Source organism: Galeopterus variegatus, unplaced genomic scaffold (genome assembly GCF_000696425.1).
Source record: "Galeopterus variegatus unplaced genomic scaffold, G_variegatus-3.0.2 Scaffold43, whole genome shotgun sequence".
In the NCBI taxonomy this organism is placed as follows: Eukaryota; Metazoa; Chordata; class Mammalia; order Dermoptera; family Cynocephalidae; genus Galeopterus; species Galeopterus variegatus.
Window position 1 is genome coordinate 330,387 of NW_007726154.1, and position 8,262 is coordinate 338,648.

At 39.5% G+C, this 8,262-nt stretch overlaps 1 pseudogene; it reads right to left on the minus strand.

Moving 5' to 3' along the window:
- Positions 1–5,819: 5,819 nt before the first annotated feature.
- Positions 5,820–7,878, minus strand: LOC103589698 (annotated as a pseudogene).
- Positions 7,879–8,262: the final 384 nt, after the last annotated feature.

Consider the following 8,262-nt stretch of genomic DNA (forward strand, 5'->3'; position numbering starts at 1 on the left):
GGGGGTGGTGGTGGGGGGGGGGGGGGGGGGGGGGGCGTAAAATCAGAAACAGCCTGAATGTCTGTCAACAGGGAAATGGGCATTGTGAATACATGGTAATAGAAATAGAACAGACTTTTGTAGCATATTCGTGTGAAGTGATACTGTACAGCAGTTGTAAGGAATGAACTAGCTCTCTATGTATCAACAGAAATATATATCTAAGACACTTTTTACGAAAATAAGCAAGTTAACCACAACATATTGAAAGAAAAATAGAGACAAATACCAAGAAGAAGACTTAAAAAATTATAACAATGCTTAAATGGTTCCGGGGACAGAGTGGTAGGAAACTGGAATTGTGCTTGATTTTCAAATAAATCTTTAATTTTCATTGCAATTTTAAAATTTTTTATGAGCTGTATCAGTAAGGAGAGTCTAAATTATACTATGATACACACACACACAGACACACACACACCCCACATATCAGTGGTTTAAAACAACAAGGGTTTATTTCATATTCATGTTGCATGTTTATCATGGGTTGGCAGGGATTTATTCAGGGATTTATGATGATGGAGCAGCAACCATCTCAAAAGCTAGAGGCTAAAGGAAACTCTTGTGTATTTTGCATTGGCAGTGAAATGTTTGGCCTGGAGGTATTATGTAACAGTTCTACTCACAACTAATAGGCCAGAAATAATCACATGTTGCCATTCACCCACAAGCAGATCAGGAAGTGCAATCCTACCATAGGCCAGGAACGTGAAGAATCAGAACTATTCGGAGAGCAGAATTAATGACTACTACACAAGGAGAATGTATTTATATATTATTCCCACAACTGATCATTTAAAAATGGAATGAAATGATGATTCAATCAGTTAATGAAAAGCAGATGGCTAAGTGCAAATATACCAGCTAATATGACAATTAGGTAAATTGACAACATAAAAAACTTTGAAGAATGGATTAATGCAAGTTTTGAAAGGGTGTTTTTCTCTGACAAGTTACAAAGCTTTTTCCATGTTTCTAAACTCTTCAGTATTTTTATGAGTAAACCGAGGGAAGATGATTTATGCAGATGACATTCCCTTAAAGGTGAAGGGCAATTTACTACATCCTGCAATCACTACCAGTGAAAAAGCAGCACCAGTCCTTCTGCTTCTAACCAAATTGGAGTACCAGGGAACAGATTTACCTTCCTACCTGAAACAACTAAAAAGCTCGACACGATATAATAAACAGCAATTTTCAAAACTTTCAAGATCAAACTACAAAGGACAGTAATACCTGAGACATGAAAAATGAACAGATTAACTTTATGACTAACCCAGCCTACCATCTTGAGAGAGTCACCAGACCGTGGCACAGGGAGATAAACATAAGCAGAGCCCAGAAGTCTTAGTGACTGAGGAAAAGCTTAGACTCTGTAGAGACCACAGTGGCTAGAGTTCATGAGCAAAGTACTGAAGAGGAGAAAGTTGAATAGAGAGATTTTTGAGTAGTTTTTAGCAGATTATTGATAAGTGGATATTTACATGAACTCTTTTCAAGGCTAGGAAGGAACTATCAAAGAAGATAAGAGAGAACAGTACCCAGAGACCACATGCAGCCAGGAGTGGTGCCTTTCTCCACCAAACGACTAGGGAAACTCATAATTCACAAGACGTTGGGTGGAACACTCAAAAGGATCTTGCTTCAGTAGTGGAGGATACTTATCTGTAGACTGGGTTAGTTCCACCTATCAAGTGTTAAAAATAAAATTTGAAGTAATAAAATTATTTCTAGATAACTATATCTAAGAACAAAGCTCAAGAATAGAAATGGAAATGTACCCAGCATCCAACAGGTAAAATGTGTAACGTTTAGCATCCAATCAAAAATTGCCATGCATGCCAATAAGCATGAAAATATAATTCATATATGACACCAAAAGCATAGGCAATAAAAGCAAAAATAAACAAGTGGGACTATTTAAAACTAAAAAGCTGGGCCAGCACGTGGCTCACTCAGAAGAGTGTGGTGCTGATAACACCAAGGCCACAGGTTCGGATCCCTATATAGAGACGGCCGGTTAGCTCACTAGCTGACTGTGGTGCTGACAACACCAAGCCAAGGGTTGAGATCTCCTTACTGGTCACCTTTTAAAAAAAAAGAAAAAAAAAAACTAAAAAGCTTCTGCACAGCCAAAGGAAACAACAAAATGAAAAGGTAACCTACAGAATGGGAGAAAATATTTGCAAGCCATGTGTCTGATAAAGAGTTAATATCCAAAACATATGAGGAACTCATACAGCTTGACAGCAAAAGAACAAATAACCTGGGGGAAAAATGGGCAAAGAACTTGAATAGATATTTTTCCAAGGAAGACATAAAAATGGACAACAGGTATATAAAAGGTGCTCAACGTCTTTAGTTATCAGGGACATGCAAATCTAAACCGCAATGAGATATCACCTCACATCAGTTAGGATGGCTATTATCAGAAAGACAAGAGATAAAAAGTATCAGTGAGAATATGGAGAGAAGGGAACCCTTGTACGCTGTTGGTGAGAATGTAAATTGGTAAATTATGTAAAACAGTATAGAGGTTCCTCAAAAAATTAAAAATAGAACCACAATGGGATCCAGCAGTTGCATTTCTGGATATATGTACACATGTGCATACACACACAAAGGAAATGAGATTGGTATCTTGAAGAGATATCCCGTGTTCCTTAGAGTATTATTCAATAGGCAAGATATGGAAACAACTTAAGTGTCTGTTTATAGTTAAATGGATAAATAAAACATGGTGTGTAAATGCCATGTAATATTATTCAATCATACAGAAGAAGACAATTTTGCTGTTTTAGACAACATGCATGAACCTGGAGGATGTTACATTAAGTGAAATAAGTCAGACACAGAAAGACAAATTTTGTATGATCTTACTTATGTGTGGAATCTAAAAAAGTTAAACTCATAGAAGCAGGCAGTAGAACAGTAGTTATTAGGGTATGGAGGGAGGGGATGGGGAAGCGGGGATGTACAGTATAGTGACTATAGTTAAAATACTGTATTGTTTATTTGAAATATGCTAAGAGAGTAGATCTAAAGTGTCCTCGCCACACACACAAAATGGTAACTGTGTGGTGATGGATGTGTTAATTAAGTTGACGTGTTACACAATGTATTTGCACATCAAATTATCACATTGTACACCTTCAATATATACAATTTTTTATTTGTCACTTATACCTCAATAAAGCTGGAAAAAAAATGCATGCATCATGCATGGTGGGTCAGTCACCATCCTCTTATCTGAAGAATGGACTATTAAACTAGTGCTTAATAAAAAGGGGGAAAAAATAAATAAATAAGTAAAAGAAAATAGAATTGATAGTGACAGAAAAAATCAATCAATTAAAATTCACCAGAAGCTGATACATATGTTAGACATAGCAAATAGGGATATTAAATCAATTATTTTAACTGTGTTCCTATGTCTAAATCCTAGAGAAAAGATTGAATGTGTTAAGTAGAGACATGGAATACATATAAAGATTCAAATTAAACTTCTAGAGATTAAAAACTACACTATCTTAGATGGAAAATATGCTGGCTGGATGAGTTTAATAGCTGATTAGACACTACAAAAGAAAGTTTAGTGAATTTGAAGACGTAACAATAGAATTTTTGTTTGTGTGTGTGTGTGTGTGTGTGTGTGTGTGCTCAGTTTGCTTAAGTTTTACAACTTAAATAATATCTTCATTACCTAATATCTTCATTACCTAAGGAACAGCTTCAACTAATTCCAAATTAAACTCTCAAAAATTTACTTGTTAGGAAGAACATTCTTACGTTCAACACAAAATACCTTTTTTATAACTTTCAGCAAATCTTTTCTTAGAGTTAACTAAAAAAGTTCCCAAGTCAAATATCAACTACCACCAAAACCCAATTTAGTTACTTTTCCTTAAAACATGTGCAGCATAGTTGAACCAAAAGAAAAAACTGCAAATATTTTGTGGTTTGGCTGTAAGTAGAGCTAATTTCATGATCATTCAATGTCTTCTAATATTATTTCTAATATTTTCCATAAATGCCAGCAAAGAAAACCTATTTTCTTATATTTCAAAGGGAAAGCTGGTTTTTGTTTTTAAATTTTATTTATTAATATTATTACTTATTTACATTCTGAGATGTAGTTGCAGAACAGTTGTGGGGGAGGGGGAGAGGGGAAGGGAGAATGACATAGGATGGGAGAAGGAGGAAGGAAGGGGCCGTGGTCAAGGCCTGTGGCACCCCTGCCATTTCAGTAGGGGAAACCGGGGGCTTGCAGCAGCAGCCAGGTCACTGCTGGGCTGGATGCAGATGTCAGTGGGATGTGGCTGAAGCCCTTGGTCCCCCACCACCCCACCTTGGAAGCCTGGGTTGTTTCTAGTAGTGGCTCTGTGAGCCCAGGATGTTTCCTGTGGCATCTTGATGGTCATTGCTGGGCTGGTTGAGGATGTCAGAGATGTGTGGCTGAGGCCCGAGGCACCCCATCACTCCAGCTCGGGAGCCCAGGCACATTCAGTGGTGGCCTACTGGTGGCAGTCGTGGTGCGGGGTGTGGCTGAGGCCCATGTCCCTTCCCAGCTTGAGCATCCAGGGGGCTTCCGGTCCTTCTAGGTTTTATAGGTGTTCTTTGATGGTCTGAGACCATTACTGGTTAAGATCAGAACTTTGTCTCTGATCTGTGGATATTTTGTTTTTTCTTTCAGTTCTATGTTGGATTATTCGCTGTTCCCACCACTTAAACTCTGCACTGGAACAAACTTGTTGTCCTTTGCTTACTTCTAAAATGGGGAAACTTCCTAAGTGAACCAGCACTTGAGCCCTGTGGTTGAGCTAAATTGCTTCATTGCTGCTGATTCTCTGGGGAAGGCTTTTTGTACAGCTCAGGTTTTAATTGTTGACCTTGTAAGCAGTTCCAGGTCTTGTGAGTTGTGTGGAAATTCTGGTCTGTGCCTGAGTATTTTTAGGAAAGTGCACCCCTTGCAGATCTGTATTCCTGACCAGTCTCCACTGAGTGGTCCTGCGCTGATTGGAGGGCAGATCAGCTGTCCATGCTGTGCCACAGTGTTCCCCTGGTGGGCCCATCTCCCCTACGGCCTGTGCTCCAAACACTTCCTGTGGGATGGGCCCTGCGCTGGTCCCTTGTGATGGCTCACTGGCTCTTTATTTTGTTGTTGTCTGTGGCTCTTCATTCCTATGTGAGTCCATGGGTTAGTAGTCTTGCTGGCCTGGGGGCCATCAAGGTTCTCTTCTCCCCTGCAGCCTCCAAGCAACTTCATATGAAGGGCACAGCTGTGGCTTTTGTCAGCTCTCACTCTGTGTGCTCACCAGCTCCAGCCTGGAAGCAGCCAGGGTTCAAAATGGTGGGAGAGGTTCCTTCTTTCTCTCATTGTGGCTTCTCCCACCTTCATGCACTCTGTAGGTCTCTCCTCCTCTTCCCCTGAGCTCTAGCAGCCCCAGCTTGGTTGTCATTGCCTTTTAATAGTTGTAAATTGGTTGATTTGTGGGAGAGAGTGATGCTGGGGACTGTCTATTTCACCATCTTGACTGGAAGCTGAAAGCTGGTTTTTTAAAATGAAAGTGCAATATTAGCCTTTCTTTGCCAGTTGGCAACTCGAAATTTTTGCAGGAGTGATTATAAATACTACTTCGCAGCTAACTATAGCTTTCATTTTCTCTCTTACTATAAAAAAATATCAACTGCACATTGTTCCTTTAACTGAATAACTGGATTTTTTGAAAAACAGAGCTTAGTTATTTCATTGCATTTGAAAACACAGAAATTCTGACCCATCATACTTTTATCTCAGTGATGACACCAGCAGCTATTATAGAACCACTGTAACACAGCATAAACCTCCCCAGCTCCTTAAAGTCTTTGCATAGCTCAAGAGCTAATATTCTTTGTGTCTGTAGTTCTACCAATGCATTCTGACCTTTAGTCAACAACTCAGGCTTTTTCTTTGTGACTTCCCCTGTGCTTTTGTTTAAGATGTTGATCAATCGTTTAATAAAGGTAAGTTCACTGACAGCTTCGTAGTGTAACAGCACATGAAATCCTTTAGTGATAGGAATTTCAACATTAAAGATGAGGATTCAGGTACTGAACTGAGTGCCAGCTTTAATGGGTTCTTTGGGGCCACAAAATATGCAGCCAACATAGATTTTAATGATATCCATCCCAACCAAAGTAAGAATAACTCGATCGTCTGCTGCTGTGAGTCAGTCAACAGGTTCCTCATGCTGAGTGATTACTTCTGCAGTACAAGTTTCATTAGGAGGCATTGCTAGTAGTCAGTCACCAGTCTAGATATAACCAGCTTCACTTTTAACCAGTTACACAAAATCCAGATCCTTGCTCTTCGAAAACATCAGACACACATGATCTAAAAGGCTTGTCAATAAATCACTGAGGAGGCTTGAAGGAATCAATGTGTTCTAATAAGCATAATCCTTTATGTCATTTTGTGAGTTTACTTGACTGAGATCTTGTGATTAGATTTTCACCACTGAGACCACTTGTCGGGATAAAAGCTACATCACTCTCCTTAAAACATGCTTGCTAAAGAAAGTGCCCAAGTATTCCAGTAATCTCTTGAAACCTTTCTTGTTGCCAGTTAACCTGATTCATTTTATTGATGGTAACAGCAAGCTGTGTCACCCCGAGAGAAAGGACCAAGAGGCCATGCTCTCATGTTTGTCCTCCAGCCTCAAATCCAGCTTTAAACTCTCCCCTGCTGGTATCTACAACTAAAACAGCTACATCCACCTAGGCTGCCCCTGTTATCATAACTGGAATGAAATCCTTATGGCCTAGAGCATCCAAAAGTTAATGTAATAACTTTGGTTGTGGTTTCAAACTTTGTCATACCAACTACCATTGCTACTTCCCTTTCCCTTCCTTCTCCAGTCTCATCCAAGATCCATGCACATACAAACAAAGCTTTATCAGCCTTTTAGACACTTGTTCATACTTATGCGTAGTTCTTTTGTCTACATCACCCAGAAGATAAAGCAGATGGCCCCTCAGAGGGCCATATGTACTTTTCCTAACATCAACATGACCAATGACCACTAAGCTGGGGAGTTGCTTCCCTCCTTGCCACTTCTCCAGTTCCACTTTCATGTCTATTTGCTGCCTCAGCTTGCCAGACGTTTTTACTGGTGTTGGTGTTGAACTCTGCTCTTCTGATGCTTGGGGTGGAAGAGCTGATTGAGAAACAGTTTCAGGAACATTAGAAGAAGCAATGCTGATATCTTCACTAGGAGGTCCTTTTTGAGGTGTGTGGAAACTATGACCATTTTCTTCAAAAGTTACTGCAGGCACTTCAAATCCCATAGTTTGCTTCCTTCAAGATACAGTCATTTTAGCAACTTTTGGCAAAATTTCTGATTCACTTTGAGATTCACTTCGTAAACCTATTGATTTTTCTTTTTCTTTCTTTCCTGTAGATACTGTTTCCTTACTCTTGTCCTTCAAATTCTATGTGTTATCTTGTTCTAGAACCACTGACAAAGGCTTCTGCACATCAAACTTGTTCTTCAGAACTGCTTCAATCAATATTGCGTCTGGCACAGCATCTCCAAGGGATCTCTCTCATGTGATCAAGTCATGAATAAAAATGAGTTTGATCAATTCCACTTAGCTGGTGGTTCAAAAGATCTTTCAGATCTTCATAATCATAGTCTTCAACAGGCTCAACACCTGAAGGTTTGTCACGTCGTGAGTAATAAACTGAGCAGCTGTTAATGGAGAAATACAGTAATTACCCTCTACAGACTAGCCGCGGAGATCATCATCTTCAAAGTCTTCATTGTAGTTCCAGCCTCTGACATTCCTATGCTGGGCCATGGCAGTGGAGAGGGCATGCACCACAGCCACTTCCAAAACACCAATTGCAGCCTGGAGAACACCTATGCACTACCTTGGCTTCTGGCAGTCCTCTGCGCTGAGCCAACAATAGAAATGATCTGAAATGAAACAGAGAAAAAAGACTCACGGCAAATGAACAGAGCACCGTGAGCTGTGAGACAACTTCAAGCAGCCAAATATACATTAAATTGGAGTGTCTGAAAAAGAGTCAAGAGAAAGGAGGACTGAAAAAATTATTTGAGGAAATAATGGCCAAATTTTTTCCAAATTTATAAAACTTTTAAATTAACATATCCAAGAGGCTTAACAAATCCCAAGGCACATTATGATTTCTTATCTTCTCTTCAGAAACAATGCAAGTTT